Source organism: Triturus cristatus, chromosome 7 (genome assembly GCF_964204655.1).
Source record: "Triturus cristatus chromosome 7, aTriCri1.1, whole genome shotgun sequence".
NCBI lineage: Eukaryota > Metazoa > Chordata > Amphibia > Caudata > Salamandridae > Triturus > Triturus cristatus.
Genome location: NC_140590.1, coordinates 1,352,774,517 through 1,352,795,846, shown reverse-complemented (window position 1 = coordinate 1,352,795,846; position 21,330 = coordinate 1,352,774,517). Strand labels below are relative to the sequence as shown.

The 21,330-nt window shown below is 44.9% G+C and overlaps 1 protein-coding gene across 3 annotated transcripts in view; it reads left to right on the top strand.

Moving 5' to 3' along the window:
* The window catches only part of PHF20 (PHD finger protein 20), a 1,063,788-nt gene that overhangs the window by 24,445 nt on the left and 1,018,013 nt on the right, over positions 1-21,330 (top strand). Inside the window, exon 2 of one of the 3 annotated variants that reach the window (XM_085619023.1) lies at positions 6,234-6,283. The exons of the other annotated variants lie outside the window; for them this stretch is intronic. The gene's annotated coding sequence lies outside the window, so the exon portion shown is untranslated. The remainder of the gene's footprint in view (positions 1-6,233; positions 6,284-21,330) is intronic. 3 annotated transcript variants of the gene reach the window in all.

Below are 21,330 nucleotides of genomic sequence, written 5' to 3'. Positions count from 1 at the left end.
TTTCAGCACAGCTACTTATACCCCAAAAGTCTTTGTTCTCACATGTGTGAGGGGCCCAGGATCCAGTCCAAACCAATTCTCGGTACCCTCTGCCAGGGCATGTCTTATTTCTTTGTGAGAGGAGGCCAGGGCCATCAGACACACTGCAGGAGGTGGAGCCAGCATTGTGGAAGGCAGGCCAGCCCTATTCAGGCCCAGGTGCAACTCCTCCCACCACTCTAAGTGCAGATAGGTCTATTCAGCCGAGTGCTGACTCACCCAGCCCCCTGCAGCCACCCCCAGCCCCTCTCACTTGCAAACCAGACAGTCAATACACAAACAGGCAGAGGCACACAGAAAGGTTGAACAGGAAAATAGCCAACACGGAATTTAAAAACCATCTTTCCTAAAAGATGTTATCAAATTCTGAGATCAGGGATACCAGACTTCATATGTCTATCTTGCCGCTATGGGAAGATATGCAGGTAAATGATACCCAGCATTCCCCCTTCCAACCTATGGGCAAGATAGCCTCTCAATAGTGAAAAACGAAATTGGCAGTATTTCACTATCAGGACATGTCACCCTCACTAGTACATGTCCTACCTTTCACATACATTGCACCCTGACCAGGGGGGTACCTTGGGCCTACCATAGGGGTGTCCAATGTGTAAGGGAAGGGTCAGGCCTGGCAAGTGTGTACACTGGCCAGGACAACATGGCAGTTAGCAACTGCCTGCAGGCTCAGCGATGGCAGGCCTTAGACACCATTTTAGGGCTACTCCTGTGGGTGGCACAATCGGTGCTGCAGGCCCACCAGTAGCATTTGAATCACCAGCCCTGGCACATCAGTGCACTTTACTAGGGACCTACTGGTAAAACAAATATGCCAATCATGGACAGCCAATCATAATACTAATTTAACCAGGGAGCACTTGCACTTTGGCACTGATCAGCAGTGGCAAAGTGCCCAAAGCATCTAAACCAGCAAAAACGAAATCCAGCACAGTGTCAAAAATACAGGAGGTGGAGGCAAAAAGTCAGGGGAAACCACGCCAAGGATTAATCTAATTACTGTACTTTTTTTGACAGAGTGAAAGTGCTTTTATATATGTTAATAGGGGTCCCCCTCCCTTCTTAAAGCAAATAAGACCACTTTTTAGGTCTCGCCTAGGCAGCGCTTCCGCTGTCTCTTCGAGCAATGCTGTATTCAGGATAGGGCAGACACAAGGAGATGAACGGAGCGCTTAAAACTTTCAGACACTCTCCCCCAGTCATGGATCTGGGTTGAATCTATCATCGTTATTTAGCTCACTTTGCTACCTCCGTTAAGACCCAGCTATATGCAAATCAGTCTTGACCCTGTGCTTCATGGGAACAGTCCAACCTGAACTGCCAAGCCAGGTCTTCCCTGAACCGGAAACGAGCATCCTGGGAACGGTTTCGGGGTAGCACCCCTCATCAGCCAGGCTAGTTTGAATTCAGTGGCAAAGTGAGCAAGGGACCCACGTCTGGGCATACCCTGCCAACTTAGTGCGAACAAAGCCAACACAAAGATGATGGACGGAGAGCTGAAACTATTCAAACACTCAGCCCCAGTCACAGATCTGGGTTGAATCCATCATCGTTCATTGCTCACTTCGCCACCTCAGTTCAGACCCAGCTATTTGCAAATCATTCTTGACCCTGTACCTTATGGGAACAGTCCAGCCCGACGTTTTGCATTTGTTACCACGAGTGGGACCGGTATGCCCACATACCCAGACGTGGGTCCCATGCATTCCATGCCACTGGAGTCAAGCTACCCTGGCTGATGATGGCTGAAAGCCCAAAACCGATCCTAGGATGCTTGTTTCTAGTCCAGGGAGGACCTGGCCTGGCAGTTCAGGCTGGACTGTTCCCATTGGGCGCAGGGTCAAGACTGATTTACATATGCCTGGGTCCAAACTGCAATGGCATGGTAAGCAAAAAACGATGGATTTAGTCCCAGATCTCTGTACTGGGGTGAATGTATGACATTTTTCTGCATTCTGTCCATCAGTTGTTTTTTTCGGTCTCGCCTAGCGACCAAGCGCATGCGTTGCTCGCCTTGGCGAGATCTATTGTTGTGGGTTTTGCGTCCGAAGAGGGGACAGGTGACGTGCCCTTGCCCGGACAGCAGATGTGCATGCGTACGGCAACGCGCGCATGGCACGTTTTCACTTTCCCTCCCCCCGTTGGTTCCAGATCAAGGTATTGCTTTGTTGGTTTTGGCTTGTTCTTTTGTTTCGTTTACCTTCAATTTACATTACCGCATCTCACAAGTAATGTCCATGTGCTGTCTCTCCCCACCCCTCCCACAACGCTGCTTGCCCGCCCCCACCCCTCAGAGATCGCTGCTTTTTTAATGTAAATTTGTACAATTATATAGTGTAGGCACAGGGCCATTACATGGTTTGCCCAGATTCACAGGATGTTCATCCGATCCTGAGGCTTGAACACTGATCTCCGGTCCGGAGTCGGCAGCTCTGATGCGGCCGCTCATTGGAGGAGGGAGCCGGGTAGAGCTGGGGCCGCTCTGTGGAATGGTTTCCTCAGTTACAGCTCGGCATGAGACCTTTGAAGAGCGGCCACTTCACAGTAACAGCTGGCGCGCGACTCCATGTCCGTGTTCAAACACTGACCTTACTGCACTATGCGTGGTCAGGTCTGATGGACCCCAATGTTGGACCTGGGAAAGTATGTGTTACATCATTACCAACCCAGTTTAGAGCCTCCTGCCTCAAGCGCTGTATGAGCTTAAACACGTGCTGACGTGTTTGACTATTTTTGTTAAAAATGCTGATTTCGGCGCAGGACTTTTATTGTAAGCCTCCTAATGACCACAAAGTCATGTTTTTATAAAAGGGCCTATTTACGGCCGTTCTTCCAGATGTGCGGAGAACGCAAACATCTGTTGGGCTGCATGATTTCTGCAAACATGATTTTCCTCAGATCAATGAGGCATAACGTTTCAGCTGCTCATTTTGGTACCTTACCATTGTCATTCTGGCATAAGGTTTGAAACCCTTTCTGGAGCTGCCTGTCTTCTTTTGTCGTGCCTTTAACGTTTTTGTTATTCTGTACAGTGAAAAATGTGCTGTGAGGGAGTGAAGCATTTGTTACTGTTTGACTCTTATCAGCAAGATATGCTCTGCAGCTGTCTGCAGAGACTGTCTGCATTATGTGAGATACATTACTGGTCTGTTATGGTAATAGCCATGGCGGTAGGAAAGTATTTCATTGTCCTGTCCCAGAAGCTGTCAGCTGCTGTTCCTGTAGACATGTTTGATTAGAAGGTAGTCCATTTTTACATGGTGAATGTGGCAAGAGGTCACCCAGGCTGAAATCTTAAGGATCTGGGGGAAGTAGAAGTACAGGGAACGATGCAAGTGAAAGAGGTCCTTCAAGAATGGACTGACTTAGTCATCCGAGGTGGATGCTATGGTAGATTCTCAACTACAAGATACAAATTAATGGTCAGAATGTGTAGGAAGTTTGGACCTGGTGATGTGAACTATATTGGAGTCCTCCATTGTCCACCAATGTGCAATCTGCATATGGCAGATCTTTCTAGCTGGAGATTTCCTGTCTTACTATCGGGTGGATAGTTATAGTGGACTGGCTGGATCTTTCCAATCATATGGGTGATTTTGAGATTGCATAGTAGGAAGTGGGGAGCTGTTTTGCTACTTGAAAGTAGGTGTGACTGGGGACAAGATGCCTCGGGCCAGACCAGATTGCTTACCTGTAGCTCATCACATCGTCAGCCAATGTTAGTTGGTGTGAAACATATGTAGGTGGGAATTTAAGTTCGGACGTTTTGCCAAGGCCAGTAGTTTAGGGGTACCTCAAAAAGCCAGGTAGCCATATCTTTCTGTAATGCATGTGCTCCTGGATACTACGTATTTTACTATACAACCCTTTTCCACAGTTTAAACTGCTTGAACTAAAAATGTGGTGCCTCCTTTACATTTCTGTTTGTAGGGATCTGCGGTGCTAATCTGGAATGTAGTGGCATGTTTTGTGAGTGATGTTTAAACTTTACCTTCAGGTTTATTGGTCCTTTTGCCTGGGAGGCTGTGTGAACAGTGCATAGTGCCTTGAACACTAACCACCCAGTGAATCTCTTGTATGACTAGTGCCATGTGTTCCTTGGGGTTTAGGCACAGGAGAAGTAATTGTGTGACCTACTGGATTCATAGGAGTTTGTGTACAAGGAAACAAGGGGCCTCTATTTATAGGCTATTGGCATAGTTCACCTTGAAGATCAGGAGGGTGAGAATAGCTTTGAAGCTGTTTGTTTCTCAAAGTAAGGGAATAAGTGCTTTATCATTTTGATAGTGATTCTGCTCACGCGGGATCGGGGACAGTCTGAGTTCAGTTACCCCCAGGTCCCCCACTTCTCTTGACGTGACTGGCAGGACATCCAGTTGTTTGAGCTATATGGTTGTCTGTTTGTGCTTGTGCCACTGCTGCAGGTCAGGAGCTCAGATTTTGTGCTTTAGATTTTTAGATAGTTGTCCATCATCCATGGATATATGGAGTAGAGACAGTCCTCAAGTATTTATTGGTGGTATGCCAGATTGTATGTGTTTAGGATGATGTCTGTGTCGCCCACAAAACCGTAGCATGCCATATTGAAATATTTGATGAGGTCCTCGAGGGGGGCTGGATAAGCACTGAATAGAAATGGAGGGATGAAGGGTTCCTTTGGAACACCACGGTCCTTTGTAGATGGAATCCATTTTACAAATGAACACGCATGTCAAGATGTCACATCTTTTATATATAGTAATTAAAGTAGATGTTAGAAGTAACTCAGTGTGGAAACCGAGGTACTTGCATAGGGCTGGCTATTTTGCTGGGAGTCTTTATTACAAAGGTTGGTTAATGGAGTACAGATGCCGTGCATAAATTCAAACTTATGCAATGGGTAGAAATGTTCAGGCACGGGGGTCTGCCTGAATTTTATCTCTGTGCTCTTGCTTTAAAACGCCACCAACCAGGTAATCTTACCATAAAGAAGTATGGGAGATTACTCTATTGTTCCTTGGTTTTCAGAGGGGGTAGTAGTTTAAGTGCCTTGCCCCCCCTCCAACCCTACCCCTTCCACCTCCCCTACCGCACCCCCAGTAAGAATCTAGAGCTGTGCTGTCTAGTTTGTAGACTTATCACTGGGGCAGTCTGGCATCTGGGAGAATCATATAAAAACATACAAACATATTTTCATTGGTAAAACCAAATAAATGGAGAGAGGGGCATCTTTGACCTGCAGCCTCATGTGTATACGTTTTTGCAGCTCATATGTGGTGGATTCCTTTGTCTACCAATGGAACAAGTCTCAAGTGAAAGCCATTACACTGTCAGCAGAGGAATCCTTGCACCATGACGGCCTAGTCTATTGGTACTGTGGATTGCTTCTCTGGAAAAGGACTTTGGAATAGTAGATGGCCCAAAGAAGTTTGTATTTTAGCACATAAGCTACACAAGACCTGTCTGACCATCTACCTGACACCCCCACCCCCCCCCCCCCCCCCCACCCCCCTCCTGAAACTTGATTTATATCTAAGCTGTGTACTGTGGGTCAGTGGGTTCTCCTTCTCCCATATTCAAGCGATACCTAACCAGTTTGAAGTAAGGGATTACATCGGGTCTTCTGTGTCACCCCTTTAAACTAAGATCGTGATCCAAAATCTATAACTCTAACTCAATTGCTGCATGTTTTAAGCTTCTAAAGATCAGACTTATCCATACATGGATCTCATATGTTTCTCTTAAATCCTATGCACTCAGCTGCCTTATTTCAAGAGTTTGACCTTTCCTGTTTGCCCCCAGCTACCATTCAATAACTAGCCAAAGTTCACCCCTGCCAACCAAAGTTTGCTTGCAAATCCAAATAATTCTTCTGGCCTGATTACAACAGGCTTGCCTGTCTCCGCTTTCTTCCATAAGCTATTGCAGAAACTGATCTCTGGTAATTCAAGGTTGGGATGAGTTCTCTGTTTTGCTTAGTCTCATCCATGGTACCATTTTGTGGTGCTGTTCGTGGTATCCGTTGCTGCAGGCCCACGTTTCTTTGGGCACTGCTGTCAAAACAAGCTCTTGCTATGGCATTTTACTTAGTCTGCCTTTCTTTGCTCCTACAGTTTGTTGCCTTGTTGATAGCTAGTCATGCTGTAGGTGTTCAGATTTAGCTTGGCACTTTCTTAGTCTGCCATTTGCTTTCTTTTTAGGTCGATCCTGGGCATCGCATGTGCTGCTCTGCAAGGCATGCTGTATTCAGGTATGGACTTGAAGCTCCGTCCATTTTCCGCCCATCTTTTCAATTTGCTCCTGTTACTGTCCTTTCTAAATGGTTGCTTTTGATTTATGAATAGGCCTAGAAATCCCACCTTAGTACCGCCTTGTCGGCATTTGTAACCTCCCATGAGGACTGGGCTTTTTACTTGTGTTGTTGGATGGTCTGTTTTACCTACAGTATGTGAGCACCATTTTCTTTAATGTCTGTCTTCTAGCTGCTGTTGCCGGCACAACAGGCTCTCCCTAATCCGCCTTGTTTTCCTGACAGTGTGGTGCCTGATCATGGACGGTTGGACTTATATTTGAAAGATGCCTTTCTTTACTTTTGCAAAGCGCAGCACTTCTGCGCGCTCTGTGCTACTTCACTGCCGGCCACCCCACTTGATATTTTTCAATTAATTTGTGACCACACGCCCAATACGAGCTCTCCTGCTTGGCCTCGCACGCTGCTGCTGTGACGATGTGCCAGTGTTTGGCGTCTGCATGCTTAACTTTTTTGTCATCAAGCGCTCCATTCCACACTTCCATTTTAATGGCGACTGCGCCCCTTTCTGGCGTGGCTTATTAAAGAAAGGTGTGCAGCCGCTATTAAAGTGAAAGTGCGGAATGGGGCGCTTTTACAAAAAAAAAGAAATTGTCGGCTTGATAAACTATATATATATATTTTTTTTTTGTAAAAGCGGCCCTAGCCTGCTTTCATTTTACCTTTCTTTACATGAGCTGCTTCTAAAGAAAGGGGCGTGGCCGCCATTAAAGTGAAAGCGTGGTATGGCTTGCTTTTGCAAACTAGCATTTGCAATGCAATAGGTTTCGTATTTGCGAGAGTTTAAGCTATTAGTATTGTAAATGACCATGATAATGGCTTTCATTTATCTGTTGTGAAAACCAACACCTAAATAAAAGGCGTTGTCATTTGCAATGCCAGTAGCTCAAACTCTTGCAAATGCGAGACCTATTGCATTGCAAATGCTTGTTTGTATTCCGGATATGGGCATAAAGCTCTGCCCACTTTCCACTCATCTATTTTTGTATTTTTTTAAAAAATGTATTGGCTCCTGTCATTTGTAAATGGTGGCTCTTCATTGGTCAATAGGCTTAATAGTACCGCCTTGTCTCTTCTTGTAACCTCCCATGAGGTACATGTGTTGTTACTCCCTAGGTTTAAATTACAGCCTAAAGGCACTATTTTCTTAAAAGGCTTCAGCCAGGACACACATTTGGTCCTAAGCTAGGCTGGCAGTGGTTACTTTACTCACTAGAACATCTCACATTTATGAGATAGTCTATACATTTCCCTTCATCAGCTCCACACCGATACAACCTAATCCGCAATTAATGGGATACTTTTTTTTTTTGTTGTCACATTTCAAAGCCACTAATTGTAGATATGGACATAGCTACTTGAATGTACACCTAGTACTGGCTTGCATGCAATGCATTATGTGTAGGGTGGATTTACCATATCTAATGCAGGATGCAGTACCATATGTGACCCTTTTGGCCACATATGGTACTGCACTCTGCAACATGGCAAGGTAAAAACATTTAAACCATGTGGGCCAGTCCACGAAAGTGATCTGGACAAGGTGTACACCACCATAATGCAATATTCTGTTACACGATTAATCGTTATACTACATAAATTTAATGATAAATCAAAATAAATGCTTCTTGTTTGGATTTGAATTATCTGTTCATCAAAAATTCATAACATCACGAAACCCGATGAGCGTAATTGTAGGCATGTACCTTAAACAAAAATCCGTCCATTTCACGTGTTGAATGCCCAATGCATTGCCGGACAGTTTTGTCCCTTCGCCAGGGGCCTAAGAAAAAAAGCATAAAAAAATTGCAATGTACAGATTTAAAAATAGACTTAATTGTGTTTATGAATACATTAAGACACATCCACGTGTGTAAACTCATGCGTAACGTGAACAGTTTAGCATCCCAGATGTTATGGAGAATTAATTTGTTAAAACTTAACAACATTCAATTATTAAGTGCTCTCGACATTCGTGGGAAGATTCACTCGATTCCATGGTGATCAGTCCGGTCATTTCCCGGCAGAGTGCTCCCCGAATGTGCAGACTTCAATGCGGATCTAGGTGCGCATGCAATGCGATATGATTGTGCAATCTACTTAAAAAAATATGCAGGAGCATAAAACTGCCAACTTAAAAAGTATACAGAACGCCTATATACCTCAAATGAGGTGAATCTTTGTTCTTTCTTCATTGCGACTCAAGAACAAGCATTTGCAATGCAATAGGTCTCGCTTTTACATGAGTTTAAGCTATTGGTATTGTAAATGACACTGCCTTTTTTCATGTTTTAAAAATGAAAACAAAAAAAAAGGCGTTGTCTTTTTATATTTATTTTAAAAACCTAAATAAAAGGCATTGTCATTTATAATGTCAATAGAGGAAACTCGTGTCAATTCGAGACCTATTGCATGCACATCTAGTCCCTGGCCTCTCTCCAGACCACAGAGCGACGGTCACTTATGTGTGGGTTTTATTTAGGATTTTATAGGAGTGTGTGTTTTTGAGGCAGAGAGCGAGTAAGACCGAAAAACATAAAATAGGCCATTTTGAAGTGAAGGAGTTAAAATGAAGTGCACGCAGAAGAAAACAAGAAATTAATTAACTAAACAAGCACGCCGCTAATGTGAGCGAACCACGCGGCAAACTAATTAAATAAACAAGCACGACCGCAAACTTTAAAGTGGACTGTGCAGCAAATAAAAGAAAAAATAAACAAAATAGTGCTCTTGGCTACGAAAAAAGCAGACTTGCAGCATGACCAGTAAAAGGTCCAGTTCTTGTGGGCGGTAACAAATGGAGACAAGGTGGTATCAGGAAGGGACTAAAAAGCCTATTTACCAATCGGAAGCCAGCATTTAAGAAGGACAATGACACAAAGCCAATAACCAATATGGGCGGAGAAGGGACGAGGCTTCCACAGCATACTCTACCACAGCATGCCTCACAGAGCCAGCAGGTCACGCGCGCTGCCACTAGGCTCGACCTAAAAAAATGGGAGACTTGCTTATTGTGCAACATTGCTTGAGTTAACCTCTGGTGATTAATACTGCAGAGTTCATGTTGTTCATACCTCTACACTGTGAAAGGGGTTGCCAATCATCAAACCCACATAAATCCAATGGGTATGCAGTGGAAAACCGGGGGTCACTCTTTCAATCTCTGTAAAAATAATCAACGAATATTGCCCATCTGTGTTGTAATTTGAGTTACTGGTAAATGTGATAATAGAATCTGCTTACTTAACAGTAGTAGAGACTCCACCTTTACTTCAAAAGTCATTCAATCAACCGCCATCAATTTTCAGCATCTTAGTGGACGTAAAAAAATCCCCAATGTTTCAGGTTTTCTAAAGAAAACATATGCAAGATGACACATTTCGTACAGCCATAGTTCAAAGGAGTAATTGCAATACAATCCCCGCTGCCACTTCGTAAATTTAAGGATAGCCCCGGTCACCGTGTATCGCTGATCGTTATGCTGGCGTGTAAAAAACATGTCTCGGTGCGTTCTCATTTGAAAACCCGGAGGTGACGTTGTGATGACGGACTAAAGGTGCTAAAACATAAACGCGATATTGGAATGGAGTCCTTTACTAGGAACTCGACTTGATAATCTCGAGCAACGTAATGAACGATACTTAAAGTGCCAGAAATACAAGTAACCGAATATAAAAGAGAATTGCTGCACCAAAACCTTGATAATCTTCTATATAATGCTGTTATCACCGAGTGTTCCCATGTATTTACGCGGGTTGGAAATACCCTGCATGTGCCATTGTATTACTCCTCAATAATTTACGAGGTGCACCATGAGAAGTAAATCTTGTGGGTGTTGAAAAAAATTCGATAACTGTAGGAATCCGCATCAACAATTAATGAAACTGTAATAAAAAAAGCAGGTCTTGTGAGTGCCAAAAAATACGTGTGTGTGTGTGTATATATATACCAATAGTATGACCATTAACCTGAGCTAAGGTCATGGAAACCAATATACCATGTATTAGCCGTGATTAACCATTAATCATGCAGATCTAATATCCTCCATGACATTCATGTTGATGGAGCAAATGCATGTTTTTCACAAGATAACCCTGTTTAGTGGCATGCAGATACTCCAATGTGAAATATAACCGTGTGTAAGTTCAGAGTCTCTTGGAAGTATTGCTGGATGGGATAGTGCATGTTTTACACGAGATGCCTAACGCCTACCCAGTGTCCCACAAATTCTGGAATGCGAAATAGGAGAGTGTGTGCAAGTTCATGTTGAAGTTTCTTGAACAATAGTACAATATCAGATGGTACATATTTTTCACATAATGAGTATTACGCCTGACTAATGTCATACAGATTCTAGAGTGCAGATAATACTAGTTTATCTAGTACAGTATATATTTGTTACTTAATACATGTTAACCTGACTGTCATGCAGATTCTAGAGTGCGAAATAAAACAGATTGAAGGTACACCTTAATCTCCTGGAGAATGATACTAGATTAAATGGTGCGTATTATGCACAAAATCCGTTTTGTACAATATCATACAGATTCTAGAACACAAATTGAAGCAGTGTGTAACTTCACAACAGAATCTCAATTTGAACGTTAAGTTTTAACAAATGAATTGTCCGTAACATCTGGGATGCTAAACTGTTCACTTAACACGAGTTTACACACATGGATGGGTCTTTTATTATTGTATTCATGAACACAATTAAGTATCTTTTTACAACTGTACATTGCAATTTTTTATGCTATCTTTCTTAGGCCCCTGACGAAGGGACAAAAATGTCCCGAAATGTATTGGGTATTCGAAACGTAAAATGGACGGATTCTTTTTTCTAAGTTACATGCCTACAAATTAGGCTCATTGTGTTATCTGATTATATGAATTTTTGATAAATGCTTCTTGTTTTGATTTGAATTGGTATTTAATGTATGTAGTATAATGATTGATTGTGTAACAGAATATTGCATCAGAGTGGTGCACACCTTGTCCAGATCACTTTCGTGACCTGGCCCACATTAATTGATTTACTAGATCTATCCTAGGCAATAATTCTTTGGGTATGCCCACTGATCGAGTTAGACTGAAATATTTGGTTGAGCATTTTCAAAGAGGAGTGCGTAATCAACACCCTTTAATAATAGGTAAAGAACATTGTCATTTAGAATGCCAATAACTCCAACTTTGTAGACATGCAGTGCTGGTGCTTTGCTCTCTAATGACCTGTAGGAGCAGCTTGCAGTACTGCAGTGAGACATGCAGTGCTGGTGCCTTGCTCACTAGGGACCTCTAGGATCAGCTTACGGTACTGCACTTAGACCTGCAGTGCTGGTGGCTTGCTCACTAGGGACCTATAGGAGCAGCTTGTGGTACTGCACCTAGACATGCATTGCTGGTGGCTTGCTCACTAGGGATCTCTAGGAGCAGCTTGCGGTACCGCACCTAGACATGCAGTTCTGGTACCTTGCTCACTAGGGATCTCTAGGAGCAGCTTGCGGTACCGCACTGATACATACAATGCTGTTTCCTGCCTCACTAAGCAAGCCTGTGCACTGCACTAGGTCTTGAATTACTGAAAGTATGAGCTATTGGTGTTGCATTATTATTTGCAACGGCAATACCTCAAACTATCAGTAATGCAAGACCTATTGCAAATGCTTTTTTATTTTGGTATTTTGACCTTTTTACAAAGTCAATAGCTATGCATTACGTAAAATGCCCCATCTTCCTATATTTAGCCATGCTTACCTGTGGGGGTTTTGACTTAAGGCCATGCTCCCAACCCATAGCTCATATGCGGCGGGGTGTGATTGAATACCTGCGGGGGTTGGGAGCAGAATGCTGTGCCCTGTGTGGGGCTGTCTTCCCGAGGTGGGTTAACTGCAGGGCCATGCACAAATGTGACGTGGGGGGGTTGGCTGCTTGCGAAGGGTTGGACGCAGTGCCTGGTTGGCGGTCATGCACAGTGTAGGGTTAGTTTTTACGTATGGTATTAAAATCCTACTTCACTAGGGAAAAAGGCTAAAGAGAAGTTCTAGTTAACTGAAAATGTCAATCAAAACATACAATTTTAAACTAACACCACTGAAATTCACAAATATAGTTATCTCAACTGTAACTCGAGCCCTAAAGTAACTTTAACTCTCTCACTCACCATGCACTGCTAATTACCTTCCATATTACATGACTTGTGACCTGTTCTATGATCTTTGATAACATGACAGCAACATCTGGAATTATATAATTGATCACAAAATTGCAAGGTATGCTGATGGGGCATTTATTTTTCTTCAATGCAAAGTTGGATATTGCATAACTATAATCTCACTTTAACCTTTTGTTTTTTTTCCCAGCGAATATATATATATATATATATATATATATATATATATATATATATATATATATATATATATATATATATATATTTTTAAAGTACAATGCGCAAAATGAGCAGAAGGATTGGTTACCTAAGATCTCTCTCCAGTTCTCAACTTTCAGGAAAAAAACTGTGGTGGTCAATATTTCTATTTTTGTGGTTTCTACCCATTCTTAGTTTGTGAGAGGAGGGGTCAGAAGGATGTGTACTTTGAGAGTGGAGGTATGGCCAGTGTCGGGATGGCCTATCTCCCCCCCCCCCCCCCCCCCTCCCCCATCCTATTTTCTGAAAACAAAAATCCTGGGTGTCTTGCTGCCCCTCTGGGGAGGACAGTATGAGCAGTTGACCTGTGGGAAAGATTATACTCTTTAAAGTAGGCCTCAGTTGGTTATTTTGAAATGCCATTGACAAAGGCTGTAGGCCTGATTGGTTCATTGGGAAGTGTTATGTTGATACCATAGTGCATATCTGCTTATTAGGAAAAGTTACACCAGAGATTATTTAGCAACTTATTTGTGAACAGTAGGTGTTAAAGCAAATGGATCTTTGAACGTGGATTGATATTACACATGTTAAAGCTAAAAGATGAATTTTTTCACATCGACTCTTGATTGTTTAAGCAAGATATTTTATGTTCCACCTCCCAACATACCCCTCCCTTTTTTTTTTTTCATGTGTTTATTCATTTTAACAAAGGGATCGTTCACCATACACAGGAAATCATGTTCCCACATCATCAATCTGGTCTCTGAAGAGGTCCCCATTCCTATCCTAACATAGTTCCAGTCTGCTGCAATAAAGTTCAATGCAAGTCAATTACCCAGAAGAACACAAAGCAGCTCCGACATTAGTGCAGGACCATCATATTTGTGCCAATGCAATAAAGTTCCAGTCAGCAGCTTACAAAGGACAAATACTTAATAAAACCAACCCAAAATGACCCCCCCCCCCCCCCGACTGCCCCCCTTCCTCTTCCCCCCCCCCCCCTCCCCAGCAGACGTGGCATTTTGTATGAAAATCGAATGGAAGTAGTAACTAGATACAGCAAGACAATCAGTTACAACATGCTTATACATTTCTATGGATATCAGTAGGGTCTTTAGTAAGTCCAAGATCAATTACAGGTATCGCCCTGGCTCCCTCGCATCTATGACGCCCCAGCAGACATCAAGCAGGGATACTCTGATCATTCAGTTCATTCACTGCAGAGTCCCCATCTGAGTCCGATTCTGATGTTTTCAACAATAATGTGAGCTCTTCCCAAGCCCTTGCAGTCTCTAGTGCCTTTTCACTATTTGCTCTGCTTGCTGCCTGCAATCTTGCAGTACCCTCACATTCAGTCCATCTAAGAAATGCATTCCTCCATCTTCGATAACTCGGACCTCCTTTAGCCTTCCAATGTGCTGTAATCTCACTCTTAGCTAGTACCAGCCCTAGATCTAGGAAATTGCTAGTGATCTTATTTTTGGATGTATGAGGGAACCAGTGAAGGACACAAGGGCCCAGCTCCAGGTCAATGCGTCTGTTATATCGCAGAGCAGATCCAGTACCTCCTCCCAATACGTCAATATATTGGGACAATCCCAGATCATATGTCTGAAATCGGCCCCCTCCTTGCCACATCTTGGGCACAGCGCCGTGGCCACATTAAAATATGTTAATTTTTGCCGGGGTTAGGTAGGCTCTATGGAGTATGAAAAATTGGACCAGTTGGGAATCTACCATTCCTTTTGCATTTCCAGGGATGCTCAACCACTTCCGCCCACACTTTCTCCGAGATCTCACTACCCAAGTCCTCTTCCCACTTCTGTTTCAGTGCTACTAGGGGGGGGGGGGGGGGCGAGCCTCGTGTGTCATTCGTCGGTACAAGCATGGAACCGCCTTCATTGTGCCCATCTCTAACACTACGTATTGGCAGATCATGGAGGTCTTTGGCTTCGATAGTCCTTCCCACCAATGTTTTTGAATTGCCGCCACTAGGGCCGAGTGGATCAAGTTATCCCCACGGGGCAGGTCATAGCGGTGCCTCAGAGTTTCAAAGGGTAGGAGAACATTCTCCTCATACAGATCCCTTATCGCTGTCCGGCCCATGTCAGTTCACCGGTGAATTGCCGACCAATTACCCCCATGGGGCTAGTATAGTGCACACGCTGATAGGAATTTCAGGAGCATAGATGCGTGCAATCTGGGCCCTCCGTTGGCTTCTATTCCAACTCAATCTATAAGTTTTGACGTCCGTGGAGAGTGCCCCGAGGGACACCGGTCGCTGTAAAATGATACAAGACCATATCCGTCGGGGCACTCTTCCGCCTTCTCGGTCACCCACTCCCCGGAACTCTAACGCCACCTTCTGCGTAAACTATTGCAGTTGGGCCGCAAGGTAATAGGACTCGAAGTCCTGTACTGCTAAACCACCCTCCCCTCTTGGGCGCAATCGGGTTTTCAGGGCTACCCGTCGCCTGCCAGCGTGTCAAAGAAAGCCCGTGATCATTGACTGCAATCGTTTAAAAATTTTCGCTGGAATCGAGATGGGGAGGCTCCTAAAATAATATAGAAGTCTTAGGCAGTGCCACCATCTTAAGCAGAGATACTCGCACGGCTACGGACAGCGGAAGCGTTTTCCAGAATGCCATACATCCCGGTAGCTCCCTTACGCCTCTGCCCACATTACCCTCTAATAGATCTGCCTGTGTGTGGTAAATACGAGTCCCTAAGTAAGTCACACAGTTATAATCCCAATGCACCCCGTTCGTAATCGGAGGACCCTCTTCCCGTGGGGAAGAGATGCGACTTCCCCCAGTTTACCCTGAGACCCGCCACTAATTCAAAGTCCGCCAGCAGTCGCTTCGCCCCGAGAAGAGCATCCCCGGTGTCTGCCAGAAACATAAGCAGATCGTCTGCATAGAGTGCGATATATTGGATACTCCCGTGCACCTTTGGCCTTCATACTTGCGTCGCGTCCTGGCTTGCGCTGCTAACGGCTTGACGGCCAAGGCAAACAAGAGCCGGAACAACGGAAATCCCTGCCGTGTAACCCGGCCTACCGCGCAGCTATCTGAAATCAAGCACCCAGTCTTAACTCACGCGGTGGACGGTCTATATAACAATGCTGTCCAAGTGACAAAGCCGTCCCCTAATCTGAAAGTGCGCATAATCTGAAATAGATGGGGCCATTCCAGGCTATCAAAAGCCTTTTCGATGTCCACTAAAAAAAATGCGGCAGTTGATCTTGTATAAGTGTCAGCTTCCAAGACGCGAAGCAGTCTGCGCACATTAATCGCTGTATGTCTTTTTGGAATGAATCCCGCCTGGTCCTCATGAACCAATTGGGTTATGTAGGTGAGTAAACGGGTCGCTAGTATTTGGCTCAAAATCGTGTAGTCTGTGGTAAGCATATACAGAGGTTGGTATGCGGTTCTGTCAGAGGGCGTCTTTCCTGGTTTCAACAACTGGACTATGAGCGCCTCTCTGGTAGTTTTTGGCAGATACCCTGTGCTTTTAGCCCTGTTTATAGAGGGTTACCAATTTGGGCGCCAGCATATCTATGTAGGTTAGATAGAACTTGATCGGTAGACTGTCTGTTCCGGGTGTTTTCTTGCGAGCCATGCATTTAACCTCCCCTCTGACCTCCGCTAGCGTGATATCCTGTCCTAACTGTTCAGCCTACGTTCTATCAAGCTCTGAGAGAGCAGCCCCCTCCAGAAACCCCCTAAGGATGGTTTCATCGAGCCACAGCTTACTCTGATAAAGCTCTGCATACTATGCTAGGAATTGCTCATTGATTCCCTGCTGTGTGCGATGAAGGCCTCCTGCCAGGCTAGACAGTTCCAGTATCGAGGATCCCCGCCTCTCAGGGTTGGCTAACCAAGCCAATAAGGTGCTAGATTTGTCTCGCTCTACATGAGTACGTGCAAGGTATTTTTTGTAATCCTAGCACCGTAGTTTCTAGTGCCACTGCTTCTCTTGCTTCCAGCAAGTGTTTGTCCCTATGAGGTTGCGCGGGCCGAGCCCGTTCCTAGTCCCGGAGACGCCGCTCTGCGTCCTCTAAATCTTAGAGCAGAGTTTTCCGAACCCCAGCCACATTGGATATGCACAGGCCCCTCCCCACTACTTTGAAGGCGTCCCTTTCAATGGCAGTTTAGGACGCCATGCCCTCGTTCTCAAGTAAATACTGCATTACCCCAGTTTTCACCGTGACCCGGAAAACAGGATCCTCTAGGAGCTTGGGATTTAGCCGCCCTCCCAACATACCCCTCATGTGGTAGAATTTTGTTGTTGTGGTAAGCCTTATTATTTTCTTTTGTGATGACTGGTTAGTCATCAACACCTGTTCCAGAGTACCCTGTTACATATATCATCCCCCAAGAGCTCCCCTGCCTGGGTAGAAGCCCACACTAGTGTCCCATCAGACCAGTGTGAGAAGGGGGCGGTTGTGAAGCATGTCACTACATGTACTTTAAGGAACCTCAACCCTGGTAAATTTCCCTGTTTGGAGTCTCCCTAGCATAGGATTTTGGAGTCGTAACAGTTGTATTCTCTATCTGCAGTACCCCATGCCCCCCCCCCCCCCCCCTCCACTTTTGGCATCTGTGTTAGGACAATTGTGTTGTAAAAGCACCAACAGCATGTAGGAAATGAGATTGTCTATTAGGAATTGGCAGGGTGCAACCTCCCTCAGGGATCCCTAAGGGGGGTGGGGGCGGTGGACTCAAGTGGCAGGTTTCAAGTGGCAGGGCATAGGTCAAGATTAGATTGTGCAGGTCCACCTGTGGGTCACAGGAGATCCGCAGTGTGAGGAGTCTCCGCTGGAGGGGGCCCAGACTTCTGAAAAGGTGCCAAAAGTGGGGAGGGGCATTATCCGTGGACACTGCAAAGGAAGTAGCAGTTTGCACGATAGTGAGTCTTGGAAGGAGGCTGCAGCCACCAACACGGTGTGTTTACGACTTTGGGCCTGCTCCTAGGAGGGAGCCACCACCAGGGTCAGCTGTGCATTAGGATCTCCCTGGGACGTCTGCACCATCCCCTGGTTGTTTTACGCATCCATTTGCAGGGTGCATCTCCCTGTGATGAATATCCCGGACTCTCAGCCCAGTCCCAATCTACCTCCAGCTCAGGGAAGTTGTCTTCTGACAGAATTCTAGGTTTGGTGAGAGCAGGTGTAAGTATTTCAAGCCTATCTCCAAGTTTCTTTTTGACACCTAGAAAAGAAGCCTGCTGGTGTTGAACATCTAGTGTGTAGTCAGGAAAGATGTGAAGTTAGTGATTGTCCTTTTTTTTCCATGTACTCTGCCTGTCTAGCAGCCTGCATAAGCTCATTTCAATCTCTAAAAGTTTAGCAACTATCGAACTCTACATGGGACAGTAGCCCCTCTCAATTGAGGGTGAAAGATTGGGGATGCCAAATGGCTTTTGATCCAAGACTCTAGGAGTTCAACCAAGCCTTCTTCCTCAGAACGTTCAGGCTATTCTGAATATACTGCGTCTGGAGCGGTCATCTGCTTTTTCTGCTCTGCCCTCAAGTAAGCGTACTCATTGTCAGATCCTTTTATCTGCTGCTTTACAACTGAGACTTTATCATCTGCAGTGTCCTTTCCAACTGAGAGAGACCCTTTCACCAAATCGATTGCGTTTATCGCATGGTAGACTGATGTTAACGGCAAAAGCGTCTACCTTCGTTTCAAGAGAAGCAGTAAATGTCTGTCCTTAAGAATTATGTCTAGCTTGTTTGACTACAGGAGATTCTGCTGCTGGTAAATTATTGTTCTCCTTTGGCTGGGTTGTGCACTAGCTGGTCTTAGTCTGCCTATTTTGTGTGGAATCCGCTCTGGCATTCCCTAGGCAATATCAGTTATGACTCATTGGAGGGTAACAAATCTGCCCTCGGCTTCTGGGGATAAGGGTGAGATTGACACCGTAAGGACCCAGAGTCAACCATGTCAGCTCTGCTTGCTGCCACTCTGCACCTGTAGCATGGGGATAGGACTTTGTCAGCAGCATGAGGAGCCATGTTGTGTGGGTGGCTCAGAACTAGGTGTGCTGGCTGGTAGGCAGTATGCTTTATTCCAGAGTAGGGAGACTTCAGTCCTGTTGGGGCTACCCAGTCCCTCAAACGATTTGCACTCTAATCCATTAGTGCAGAGATGGGGATATGTATGTGTGACGGCATTCAGATGGTATGATGAGGTAAATGGAGCAGGTGTTAGACCGCTTGTAAATGCTAGCTAGTGGTGAACATGTAGTGCAGCACAGCTAGAGTAGCCCAGGCCCAGCCCAGGAAGAGAAGAGTCAGCCCTTCTATAAGTAATGTAGAGTTGTCATGGAAGGAGCCAAGACACCGCACACTACAGGCTGACTGCAAGGTATATCCAATGGTCCTGCCTAGCAGCTCCAAGACCACAGCCAGGTCGCAGTCCCCTGGGCATTCACCTGGGGCTCCCTTTCCAGCCGAATCACCTGGGTCCAGCACTCACTCTAGATCCCAAATGTGGCTGAGAAGCAAGTCCAGTGGTTGCAAGGAGGTATTGAAGAGGAGGGGGTTTCAGAATGGAGTGGTTTTATCACGGCTGGTCGGATTGCTCACAGCAGGCTTACTGGCCGTTCACGTCCTCTTTTGCTCCCATATATAATGCAAATTCAGGCACATACAGAGCACACATGACTTGCCTCTTAGTTCATTAACCGCATTGTCATTCGGGCAGGAATGTTTCTCAAATAAGGTTTAAAAACTATCACTTTTAATAAATGCATGCCTGAAGAGGTAGCACACTTATTTGCAATCAGCAGTTTTTCTTTGAAATGGCCACATTTACCACCTACGTGGTTTTACTGGTAAAACTATATAGTGCATAATATTTGGAAATAGTTTCTGCAAATGTTTGTCATTTGCACATCACCAAGTAGAGGGTTCTGTTTTTGTTTTGCTCCTCTTTAAATCTGTTTGCATCACACTTCTGAATTACAAAAACTAAAATGTTTTCGTAATTATGGATATATTTTGAAATATTTGTACTATTCATTTACAAGCTGTGTAAATGTTGTGTTGGATAAACAGTTAGTAAAAAGACAAACTGACATTTGACCTCTGTCCTTGAGCAGACAGCAAACGGGTCAAAATAACAATGCAATGGTCTCGGCATTGTTAAAGTTAGAGCTATTGGCATTGCTCATGACATTTTTGTTTTTAAAACATCTGTCTCTCTCTCACAAAAATAAGTCTTATTTTTGTGTGAGAGAGATGTTTTAAAGACAAAAATAATGTCATGAGCAATGCCAATAGCTCTAACTTTAACAATGCCGAGACCATTGCATTGTAAATGCTTGTTTCGGATGCTTCAGGTTTTGATACCCGCTACTGGAACAGTTGAAAACAAATGCAAAGGTGACGGCTTTACAGGCTACAAAGCCCTCTTCGAAGGCTACTGAAAAAACGTAGATTTTCCGTGACATCCACACACCTTTGCAAAACAACCAGAAGTTTGTTTTTACGAAGTGTATATAATGTTCCAAACATTATTTGAAGATAAGCAAAGAGGGAGAAGCTGGACGCAGTCTCGTGGTCACTGCTAATGCCCCCTTTGGAGAACAAATATTCTATAAGGACGGCTTCTGCTTCACCCCCACCCCCTCGACTACATCATGTGATCCTGGGCAAATCACGGTATGGTCCTGTGCTTCTATTCCCCAAACCCTTCCAATCACAAGTATACAAGTGTGATCCCATGCAGCTGTTACACTCTGTGTACAAATCTGGCCCTTTGCAAGGCTTGTGACTATTCACGTCACACTGATTGTTGATTGGAGTTTACGGACTACCTGCTGTCATTATACAGCTGTGTATTGCACACTATCAACCTTAGAAAGATGAAAAGCTGAGTAGGCCTTATGAAGTTCGGACCTCTGCCCCTCAACATACACACCAATCTCCGCAGCAGGCGCTGAGCCCACTGACCCCTCTTGAAAAGTTGCACCAGAAGTTTGGATGTTTACTTCCGGGTGTAAAATATATACCTAATGCGTCACTATCTTCACCGTTCTTGTTTCTGTGCTAAAAATATTATCCTCTTAACATGACATTAAGAAGAGAAATCAAGCGACCCCCCCCCCCCCCCCCCCCCCCCCCTCATCTCCCACCCCCTGGTAGCTGCTCTGCTGTGAAATGTTCGCATTCCTCTGTTAACAGCACGACTGCACCCCGTGAGCTCTTGTAAATGGGTTTAGAGTACCCTCTGCCCTGCGCAAAGCGCTTCATTGGCCATGCTAAATAAACAACGGGCACCCAAGCCCCCGATGTCGAAACCAGTAGCGCCCAGAAACCATTTGAACTCCTGCAACCAAGGGGAGGGTCTTTTTCCGTGACCAGTAGAGTGCCATCCTTGCCCTCACACCCAAGATAGTTCCATGTCACCGGAATATCACTTTCCCATTCGTGGCCTTTTCTTTTACCAGTGCATCCTGGGAGTTGTAGTCTTGGTTCATTTTAACGGGACCACCACCCCTGATAACAATGACATGTAAAAGCAAAGGCCAGGAAATGAAAAGAAGGGCGATGGGGCCATGTGGTCACCCTACCCGTAGCAGTCCACATCGTTCTACGCGTCCGCGA